The sequence below is a fragment of the Mirounga leonina genome, unplaced genomic scaffold (assembly GCF_011800145.1).
Source record: "Mirounga leonina isolate KUSES-001 unplaced genomic scaffold, KU_Mleo_1.0 Mir_170, whole genome shotgun sequence".
Lineage (NCBI taxonomy): Eukaryota > Metazoa > Chordata > Mammalia > Carnivora > Phocidae > Mirounga > Mirounga leonina.
Window position 1 is genome coordinate 40627967 of NW_023270433.1, and position 12330 is coordinate 40640296.

At 35.1% G+C, this 12330-nt stretch overlaps 1 long non-coding RNA gene across 1 annotated transcript in view; it reads left to right on the forward strand.

Moving 5' to 3' along the window:
• The first annotated feature begins 756 nt into the window (after positions 1-756).
• The window catches only part of LOC118018044, a 209529-nt gene continuing 197955 nt past the window's right edge, over positions 757-12330 (forward strand). The window contains exons 1-2 of the long non-coding RNA XR_004681302.1: positions 757-847; positions 10798-10826. This is a non-coding gene — a long non-coding RNA (uncharacterized LOC118018044). The remainder of the gene's footprint in view (positions 848-10797; positions 10827-12330) is intronic.

Here is a 12330-nt window from a genome sequence, read left to right on the forward strand (position 1 = left end):
GAACTTGTCTTTCAAAAAATAACACCATTTAATTTTACCCTCTTATCACAGTTTCATTGTTTTCTGCTTGTATATCTCATCTTTCCTGTTAAATGTCATCTCTTCCACTAATTTTGATATAATAAGCAAAGACAAAGAAAATGATTTAATTCCAAAGAAAAAGAATTTGTTTTTCCTCGGGGCGCCTGGGTAGCTCAGTCCTTAAGGCATCTGCCTTTGGCTCAGGTCATGATCCTAGGGTCCTGGGATCAAGCCCCACATCAGGCTCCCTGCTCAGCGGGAAGCCTGCTTCTCCCTCTCCCACTCCCCCTGCTTGTGTTCCCTCTCTCGCTGTCTCTCTCTGTCTAATAAATAAATAAAATCATAAAAAAAAGAATTTGTTTTTCCTCTGTATGTCTATTTCTTTTAAGACATTATTTAAAGAAAAGCCTTATTAAGCATTTAATGGGTCAGTCATTCAAGTAAATGCCAGAATCTCTTTTTGGGGAAATGATTAAAACAGAGTAGATACTTTATGATGCCCACCGTTTTGCCTGTAGGTGTGAAACCTGCACTAAGTAACTTTTTAAGACTTTTTTCTAGCTCTATGGGTTTATGATTTTATAAGTCAAAGCATAAAATTATAATGATTTGGAAGTTAGAGGTTAAAAGCAATATTATATAACAAATTGAGAGGAAATCACCACATCATTGACTACAGTGCGGCGCTCCCCTCCAGTAAAAGGCATCTTGGTGCAACACTAATCATTCATCTCCAAACAGGACAAGGTTTCTTACAATAGAACATAGAAGAAACTAGAAATTATTAAGCACCTACCAGGAAGGAAGCATTTTCAAATCTTAGGAGGTAAGTACTATTATAAACATTTTATATGCAAGAAAGTAAGTCTCACAAAAATAGCACTCACCCAGTTAATATGTGTCACAACTGGGATTTGAACCTAGATCCTCCAGTCTCTCATGCTCATTTCACTTTCTCTGCACTGTTTTCAGGAAATTGCTCCTTCTAATTTATCATCTTCGTGCTGCAGAGATAGAAGCCTCAGGGGTTTGAAGATGTAAATATGGGCATCATTTGGTTACAATCTAGTATAGTTGGCCATGTTCTTGAGCTTAATATTTTTTATTATATGAAAGATTTACTTTACTTTCTTTTTTTGGTATTTTTAATGCTGAATATATTATTGTATGCCTAAGGTAATAACACAAAAGTGTGGGAAGTAAAATATTAAAATCTCCTTTCTACTGCTACCTTTGCTTTCCCTTCTACTTCCTATTCCTATTTCCCAGATACAAACATTTTAAACAAGTTGGTATATGTATTCTAGAGTATTTTCTGTACGTGAATATATTTTCAGTGAGTTTTTATTATGCATATTTTTCTGGAACTTAGTTTTGCTTTTAAATCTGTAGACCATTATGGACATATTTTTAAATAGCCCATACTGCTGTACTTTAAAATATGTACATATTATTTAATTAGTATAATGATTTATACCATTTATACCATTATTAATATTTTAGTGTCTATATAATACTAAAATTTCAAACTTTTAATTCATTAATAAATGCTGTAATCAGTGTCTTTTAATATATTTTTACTAATATAAACATTTTTGTAGATGTCTACAAGGAGAATTATCAGATTAAAATTGTATGTCCATTTAAATATTAACATTTCCTATTAAGTACTGCAAAAAGCATGACAATACTGCTGGTAGTCGAGAATGAGTTCCAATTTCTTGCCACCATTGCCTGATAAATGTTTTAATTATTGGCAATCTGATGGGTGAATTATTTTGTTACTCTTTTGCTTGCTTATTTTGTAATATAAATGAAATGAAGCAAAGTTTTCAGATACTTTTTGGTCATTTCTTTTTCTTATTTATGATTTACAAGTTCAAATAACTTGTTCACTCTTCTATCATGTCATTTATGTTCTTAATACTTTTTGTATGTTTTTACTTATTCTGGTTATAGACTCTAGTTCATTATATAGGCTGCAAACACTTTCTCACCATTTGTTTATTCCAGATGACTAAGGTACAACTGCTGACCTCTCTGAGGTTAGATGACTTGAGGAACAGTATATACATAAACCAGTATAGAAACTATTACATTAATGGTAGGAATATTGGTCTGTGGGGATCCTGAGGAAGGATCTACGACCTGTGGGGAATAGAGAATGCTTCACAGTGCACACGACATTAGAGGTGTGTCTTTGAGAATGAACAAGAGTTTTCTAGAAGAAGAAATGTGGTAATAAGACATCTTTGGTAGAGACATTTTGTGTTCAAATGCATGGAACCACGTGTTTGGATAAGAATGGGAAATGAAATGGGGGTAGAACATGGCACACTTGAGGGGGGGGGAGTGACAAGAGATGATGAACTGTTTGTGACCAGATTGTTGTTAAAGTTTTTATTTATCTGGTATTGTAATTTCGGTTTTAATCATGACTCATCTAGCCTTTTCTTTGAAGAAGTCTTTATGTGGGGTGGTAGGGAGGGGAAAATAAAAGAGGGCAGAGTAGGGAAAGAAACAGATTCTTCCTGCCTGGAAATGGGACAAAGGGTGCTATGGTTTATAGTGGTGGTTGCAGTAGTGAGACTTGCAATGTTGATGAAGACAATGTCCAAAATCATCAATTGCCAATCTGTGAGCTCCTTGAGGACAGAGATTGGTCATGTATTGAGTCACTGTCATCAAGTCCTGCCTAGCACACCGTTCAAGTCATTGACTTTTACCTAATTTTAATAGTTCTTTCCTGCTGCTAGCTATTCCTCTGTCATACAGAATTAATATACAGTTTTCTTAAATATTCCATGGACACTTTGCTTCTGAATTTCACAAATGCTCTTTTCTTCACCTGGAGTACTCTTCTTATCACTCCCGCTTCTCATTCAGTCACTGGTCAACTACTTTTTCACCCAATATGACAGGAAATGGCCTTCATCTCTTCTGAAATTCCTCCCTGATTGCCCAGTTCTTATTAGGTGCCTCTTCTGTAGGATCCTGTGCTAGCCCATCACTATAATTATCTCTGTAGTGGAAATGTTGCAGATTTGTCAGTCTGCCCACTGACTCTGAACTCTTTGAAGTGGCACATTAAGTATTTCCTTTTTGAGTCAGTGTTTAGTGTGTTTCCTCCCAAATAGCAGAGGCTTAAAATATTTTTGATGGATAATTAGATGTTTGTCAAACCTAAACTATATTTGAATTTTATAGTCCTAACTCTGCCTAATCCTTGGTAGTTATAAACATGTATTTAAGAAGTATACCATTTATATTTATCTCATTTTCAACAAATAGCCCTGAGTTAAAAAACAGACATGCTCTATTATATCATCAAGTCAACTAGGGTTAAATTCCATAAAAAATAATTTAAAATATTATTATGTAATATAGTCACTCAAACATTGCAAAGATTGTGAGTTGGGAGCTTCAGTAATATATTCCATTTCTTTCTATCTTCATCTGTGAAATCACAGTGCCAAACAAGCTTAATTTTCAGTTGCAAAATAGAATCTTCAAGGTTTGGAACAAAGTCAACCCACAGGAACCAAATTATGTTTGCAGTTACTCAACTGAATTGCTCTTCCAAATATGAGATATTCATTAATGAGCGAATAATAAGCACTGAAAGTTTACATGTGTTTTTAAATGCTTATTTGTTTTCTATCTTCTCATGCTCTTTCCAAAGAGGCATTTATTTCTGCTCTTCAAATAAATGGATGATTGAATTGACCTTCAAAAAAGTAGACAGTTGAGTTGGGGGGAGAATTTGAAGTAGAATAAGTTATCCGCAAACTGATAGAAAATTATCCACAATGCCATTTTCTAAGTACATCAGTAGTCCTGAGGCAGAGGAAAAAAAAAAAAAAGAAGAGCATATACACATGCACGTATACGTGCGCTTGTGCACACAGATACACAAACACACACTATTCTTAGGAGCCCATGAGTAAATGTAGACCCTCTTCATAAATAGGATCTCTGGATATTATGATCCAGATCTTAGACTAATGATCTTCAACAGTGAGCTAAACCCATCAAACGCTGAAAAAGATTTCCCAGAATATAACATAAAATGACATTCATATGGGCTTATTCATAAAAGTTCATACTCATCTAAAGGCACATAAGACACAATATGCTTTTAAAGACAAGAGACTTTAATAACTGTAAGCAAATTTAATAACACTAACTAGTTTTAAAATGTTCCACCAAAATTCTAGGGATCATCTTTAATGAATAGGAAAGGAATGCTTGATAATTGGAATATTATCTATTCCTATGTAAATGGATATTTTATATAAAATCGTAAAAGCTTTCCCTTTTTTACGTTTTTTAAATTTTTTATTGTTATGTTAATCACCATACATTACATCATTAGTTTTTGATGTAGTGTTCCAGGATTCATTGTTTGTGCATAACACCCAGTGCTCCATGCAGAACGTGCCCTCTTTAATACCCATCACCAGGCTAACCCCTCCCCTCACCCCCTCCCCTCTAGAACCCTCAGTTTGTTTTCCAGAGTCCATAGTCTCTCATGGTTCGTCTCCCCCTCCGATTCCCCCCCTTCATTCTTCCCCTCCTGCTAACCTTCTTTTTCTTTTTTTTCTTAACATATAATGTATTATTTGTTTCAGAGGTACAGATCTGTGATTCCACAGTCTTGCACAATTCACAGCGCTCACCATAGCACATACCCTCCCCAGTGTCTATCACCCAGCCACCCCATCCCTCCCACCCCAACCCCCACTCTAGCAACCTTCAGTTTGTTTCCTGAGATTAAGAATTCCTCATATCAGTGAGGTCATATGATACATGCCTTTCTCTGACTGACTTATTTCGCTCAGTATAACACCCTCCAGTTCTATCCACATTGTTGCAAATGGCAAGATCTCATTCCTTTTGATGGCTGCATAATATTCCATTGTATATATATACCACATCTTCTTTATCCATTCATCTGTCGTTGGACATCTTGGCTCGTGAAAGCTTTCTTTTAAGTAAACTAGATATTTCCCTTGCAAAAAATTTAATTTGAACATTATAAATTATAGAACAGTTTTTATTATTATTATTATTTATTTGAGAGAGAGAGTGAACGAGAGAGAGCACGAGTAGGGGGAGGAGCTGAGGGAGAGGGAGAAGCAGCCTCCCCTCTGAGCTGGGAGCCAGAGACTCAGGGCTTGATCCCAGGATGCCAAGAACATGACCTGAGCCAAAGTCAGGCAGATGTTTAACCAACTGAGCCACCCACGCACTCTGAACATTGTAAGTTATAAATTAACTTTTCTTATTATTTTTGGTCAAAGGAATTGTTTCATTGTTGACGTCATGCCTATATTTCTTCATTTGATCCTACATAGTATTTAGAATGATTTATAGCTCAAAGTTCATATTGTCACCTAATATTCTTTTTTCAATAGATTTCCCAAATGCTGCAGTTATATTGCATACTGCAGAATTATGGGGCAAGGAGAATGCATAAGCTTTTAGACAGATCTTGCTTTTTGACATTTGACACGTGACTGGCTTTTTGAGCCTCGGTTTCCACATCTTTCAGATGAGGATTCTGCTTCTCTCTTATTGTCAGAAATAAATGAATTAATATAAGTACTTTGTAGGAACTGTTAAATGAAAATTCTTTTTATTTTTTTTCAAAAGTAATGAAAATGCCAATCATTTTATGAGTCTCTTATTTCGAGTTCTCACATTGATATAGTAAGGACATGTTTTCGAAAGTTTGCTCATCTTTTTTTTTTTTTTAATTGAGAGACATAGATTATGCCAAATACTTAGTTCAGTTATTGTTAGCAATTACATTAACTGATAATATAACTTAATAAATTATAACTTTAACATTTTGATGTCACTAAAATATGTGTTCTCTCATTGTGATCACCCATGGTCATTATTATTCAGTAGCAACTTTGCTGTGAATACTTTATGATTTTCTAGTCAGCAGTCACTTGTTTTTTTTTGTTTTTGTTTTTGTTTAAGAGAGAGTGCAAGAGAGAGCACATGAGCTGGGGGAGGAGGGGCAGAGGGAATGAGAGAGAGACACAGGGTCTTAAGCAGGCTCCACACTCAGGGCAGAGCCCCATGTGGGGCTCGATCTCACGACCCGGAGTTCACGACCTGAGCCGAAATCGAAAGTTGCACACTTAACTGACTGAGCCACCCAGGCGTCCCAGTCATGTTTTTATACACTGATTTTCAATATTTAGGGGCAGAAGAAAGAGCTTTTGAGAGGAAAGGGGAAAACCCAACCAGTGGGAAGATTATATCTACTGTGCATACATTTTTCATTTCCTGTTCTATTTTTGTTTTGTATTATTTTACTTGCTATATTATTTTCATTCTTCTTAGCTTTCATCACCAGGAAAGGATGCAGGCTTCCTTTGGAGCTGTGCTTCCCACTCAGTTTACCTCAGTTCCTCAGTTCCTCAGGGATTGTCATATTAGTGGTGTGATATCGTCCTTAACTGCAGAAGCCTCTGTCAATTCTGCAGCTGTTTTATTTCCAATCAGCAGTAGTTATTTTAAATAGAGTTTATATTATGCCTGCATTGTGATATTAGGCCTACCTTTCCTTATGTTTCTTTTATTTCCGTTGTCTTATTTGCATGGGTTGAAACGTGTGAGATATAAAATTCTCAAAATAAGGATGAATCTAGCAAATAAATTGTACTACAGACTAACTTTTTGTTCAGACTTCTGAATTGGAACTAAGTGACTCCTTTAAGACTTCTGGATGGCATTTTTTTCCTCTGGTAAACCCATCAACTAGCTGGAGCCCAATTAAAAAGGCTCCTCTGTTAGCTGGAATTTTCCTCCAGGTGTTAGAATAATAAGAGAATGAAGTTAATCATATGAAGTCATGCTGACATTAGTGACTTGTCCCACAAACAACTGTCAGGATTTATTTTAGTGTCAGAACACAGAGATAGCAATCAACTTCAGACCTTATAATTGCATACAATGTGTCATATTGTGTAACATATAAGACAAATCCACACCTCCCTTTCCCTTTGCCCTGGAGGACTTAGATGTTTGCTTTTCTCCTCTCTGCAACCATAGGATCTTGGACATGTTTCTTTCCTTTTTCAAATGTTTTGTGATGTAGTTCCTAATTGCAATACTCCATGGTACTCTGAATTCCTTTGTTTAGGAATTCTATCTTCTCCTCAAACGTTAAGCATTTGGTGAATAACTGATGCATTATGAGTACTAAAGAAAGTATTGACTGCAAATACTAAATGTCACAAGGGCTCTGAATAACCTTAGAAAAAGACAATTAAAGCACTGCAGTGTGGTTATTCATTATGAAACAAAGAACTTCACCTATTTTTGAAGTCAAATAGTGCCAGAGTTGGAAAAAATAGTGTTTTCTAATTAATCAGTGCACCAGAAAGTTAGTTCAATCAGAACATTTCCTTCTCAGAGCGTATCAGTTATAACCCTTTCATAAAAAATATTGAGAGCATATTTGACAGAAAATGTGGGAGGATTTTTTAAGAAGCTGTCTGCAATCTAGAGAGGGGCCTGCTGGAAGTTTCCTTGCATGCAAATTCAGAAGTAAAACAAAGCAAAGTGCCCAACTAGCAGATACTACCAGGTATAGAGAGAATAGTTGTCTTGTTTAGAGAGAGAAGGGTAACAAAAAGGATGACATATTGTAAAAATCTATCCTGAATTGTTTCTCTGACATAATCTGATCAGTTTAATTCCACATTTGGAGTAGGATGGTTATTCAGTCACTTAGATCTTCTTAAGATTAGTTATCTGTTTTCAAGCCTATGTAAATCTGTGAGTGTATCTCCTCAACCCAGCTGGCATGCCTGAACCTCACAGGGAAAACTGGTCTAATTCTCAAGAGGTTTCGCCTGGCCCACTTTGGGAGGGAGTGTGACACTCTTCATTAAGATCTGAAGAGCTTTTCTACAACTGCTCCTGAATCCTGCCCATATTTCACTGAGGCTGTCTTACCATGCTATAGTTCTTGCTTCAAATTTTGTCTGTCCCTGTTGCTTCCGATCTAGTGATGCCCACTTGTTTTCACTTACTCCCTAAATATAGTGTAGTCTTTCCTTTTCTACTATCATATATCTATATCTATAGATGCTGTCATATATAGTATATGTGATATGATTCATCTCTTGACAGGCCATGGGATAAGTTTTATCTTCTACCTAGAGCAGTCTTACCCCCTTACCATTGCTAACTTCTCTTGTTCTTCCAGCATTTCTCTTTTCATGATACTTTCCCATCACCCTCTTAGTACCCAGAGGTCTATAACTCTCTGGCCACTGGATTCAATGGCCAATAGATGTGGTCTCCATTAGCCTATGTGCAACTTTTTCATGGCACATATCATCCATTTTTTAATTGCTTGTTTTCTTCTCTGTTCCTTGAAGGCTGGGACCTTAGGTGTGCTTTTGTAGCCCCAGCCTCTAACCAGAACCATATCTGGCACATAATAGGCATATAATAAATATCCTTGAATATATCATTATTTTTATAATTTTCCTTTTCATTTAATGATTTTTCTTGGTTTAGTTACTCAGCAAGTTTGGTCTAACTGTTGCATGTGTGATTGGAGGATGATGAGTGGGGGATGCTTAAGCAGTAACCTTTAGTGACAGTGGTAAACTGCTTGGGACTATATATTCATGAGTTTCTGCATAAAATAAACCTTAAATGTTAACATTTGATGGTGTACTTCGAAAAAAAGGTTGAAATTTTGCAGCCATGAATTACCTGATGGATATTATGCTTTCTAGGCCAGTAAATTTATAGATCATTTTCTTTTCATTAGTTATAAATGAAACCGTTAGGTTTCTTCCTGCTTTTTAGATAAATGCTATCAGTGGCATGAGCATAAATAAAGGGTGGCTGATTTTAGTGATTTACTAAAGATAGCAACTTTACTGAATATTTTCTTCCATTGCTTTACTGGTGTGATGGTTTTCTTTCAGAGTTGAATCTAATATGTGTAATATAGCATTTGATTTTATAAACAGTCTTGGTGTTCAGAAAGGCACATGAAAAATAATATGCATTTGAACAAATATGGTAGAAAAACACTCAGCTTAAGTACATTTAATGATTTTTATAAAATATAAGATTTTATGTGGCACCCGGCTGGCTCAGTCAGTGGAGTGTGTGACTCTTGATCTCCAGGTTGTGGGTTTGAGCCCTGCATTGGGTGCAGAGATCACTTACAAATAAAATCTTTAGAAAATAATAATAAAATAAAATACAAGATTTTGTGATTACAGAATTTGAAGCCAAGTAACTAAAAAAAGGACATTTTTAGAGGAAATTATCCCAGCAATAACACTTTTATATTGTGATATATAAGAATCACATATACTTTTATTATTTATTTTACTCCCCACTTCTGACAAGTATATTAATAACCATACCTTTTATTTTTATGAGTAGAACCCTGTTTTATCATCCTGCATAATGTCATGCTAGTTGTTGCATAGAAAGTCTTTTAAATGAAAATTAGTTGTTATATAATACAGAAAGCATACATTTTATCTTTAAATTTTTTTACTTAAAATAAATGTTTAGTATTTCTTGTATATTTCCAGTGAAAAGAGGGTGATGCAAAATTGAGCATACTCTTCAACTGATTGTGACTATTGCCCTGTCTAGCTCTTCTGCTATAAGTCTATTTGAATGTCATATGAAAAGATATAAAAATAGCTGAAAACGCACCCTCAATTGTTGGTGGTATAAGGGTACTGTTTTTATTGGTTCATAGGTACCAAGCCTTACCCAAACTGTGAAGTGCTGTGGATTTCTTTGTGAATCACCATATCTAAGCTAATGTGGTGGTGGTTTACAAAGTAATTCATAGTGCTTCACAGGTGCTTCTGCAGTTGATCTACACCTGGAAGCCTAGGATCCCTTTACTGTGCCATTGAGAACAAGCCATTTTGTATTACAAGACATAGAAGGTCAAGAGATCCCTGGTGAATATACTCTAGAATCCTTCCATTTGGTACTTAGAGTCCATTATTATCAAAGCTATGTCAACTACACCAAAAATTATGGTTTCCTTACCTAAATATACATGTTCTACATAGTCATTATCTCTGTCTCTCCTGTTCTTTTTTCTGAAAAGTAATTTGCTAATACTTTCTGGTTAAGAAACATGATATATCAGAAACAGTTCCATTGAATGAGTGCTCCACCCAAAATCATAAAAATGCCATTTTGAAATTTAAACATTTTAATTTTAATTGAATTATTATGCATATATTCTTATGGAATTACTGTACATAAAGTACACAATGAATGTATTAATTAAATAATTTGACTTCTAAATGATCAGGAACTTGAAAATATCATTGTTATGCAGTACTTCTGTAAATAACCAAGATTTCATTTTATTCAAACCAGAAAAAAAATTGGTATAGGCAAAGATGTGAAAAGCTATACATTACCATGGAGCATGTTAAATTAAATATACTTTGGGCACTCCTTTCCATTTACTGTCTTTTGTGAAACCAGTTTTCTGTGGTCCCATTTTATGGTACAAAAGATTGAGTAACTTTCCCAAGGTCACAAAAGCCTCGTTACTTGCTGAGATGTTGACTAGCCATTGCTTATTATTAAAATAATGAACTCTGTGGTCATTTCAGTCATTAGAATTACTTAGTCTGATTGATTCATGAATCATTAATCAAAGATTTGGTGATTAACTATGTTAATAAATGAGGCAGATTCCAAATACTCATGCTGGTTTTACCATGTCCTTTTTGTTTACAGGGCAAGAACTAAGTTATCGAAGTTCAATGGTATGACCACAAAACTTTCTTAACTATGAATACTTTTGATCTTTTATTTCTTAAGTTGAAACTTCTGCACACCAAAATGACAAGGGTGTAGGCTTTTGAAGTTACTTCTGAGTTACACTGAATAAATCTACTGTATTTATTTTGACTTCATTTTTGTTATATTTGATTCTTTAGTAGCGGGTTATGTATATACTCTATAAAGTTGGGTGATTTGAAATAAATCGTTAAGGCCTTTTTCTGTTAAATAACAGAAAAATCAGTATATTATTTTAGACATGTATATGACCAAAACCTTGAGTGTGCTTAAATATATACCTTATACAAATATGATTAGAGATGCTTTACACAAGAAACCCTTGCTACTCTAATTTAACTTTCAGGTGTCATACAGGTCATATTATTCTAACTGTCTCTCCTTTAACTTATCAATATTTTAATTATCAGACCTCCTCTGAAAAATATGTATCCTGTTTCTCTTAGGCCTCTGTATTCATAAGCAAGCTCTCTAGAACTCTAGGATTCCTTGCACCTTCATTGGGATCTCTACTGTGGGTAGCTGTGGGTAGGTTTGAAAAGAGACTGAGAGGGCATGTTCCTGAGATTTGATTGTTCTAGAGCTCTCTGATTTGTTTGTTTGTTTGTTTATTTTATATAAGAGGACTACTTACAAAGTTTTCTTTGAGATAAAGATGCTGTTTTAATGAGAATATTTATAACTGCTGGTACATAAGTTTAGAAGGAAGTCACAACATTTTTTTCCTCGAGAGAACTTCATCAGAGATAAATGGAGTTCATTAGCACACCTCATAATCATGGACCTTTACCCTTGTGTCAGAATTTCAGTCCTCAGTTGTCTGTATTTATTAAAACCTAGCAATGCTTCCTTTTTTTAATTATTATTATTTTTAAGGTACTCACGGGTTTACAAACAATAAATTAATTCGGGGTATAGTTTTGGGTGGAACATATGTTCAAAGTGGATTTATTCTCTTCTGCTAGGGACAAATGCAGCTTTAAGCCCTCCTAACTTTTGTTAGACCTACATGAAAATTAAGTATTGAAAAATGAGTATATCAGTCAGGTTTCTTCAGAGAAACAGAGCCAACAGGGTATGTGAACATGTATATAGAGAGATTTACCTTAAGGAATAGGCTCACATGATTGTGGAGGCGTGGCAAGTCCAAAATCTGATGGGATAGGCCAGCAGACTGGAGACTTAGGGAAGAGATGCAGTTCAAATCCAAGGCAGTCTGCTGCCAGGATTCCTTCTTGCTCTGGGGAGGTCAGTCTTTGTTCTGTTAAGACCTTCAATTGATGGGACGAGGCTCACCTACATTACTCCAAGTCCACTGATTTAAATGTTATTCTCATCCCCCCCAAAACACCTTAACAAAAACATCCACAATAATGTTTGACCAAATAATAAGACACTATGTTGCAGCCAAGTTGACACATAAAATGAATCATCACAGTAAGATTATTATTTGTTTATCAGTGAATTAAA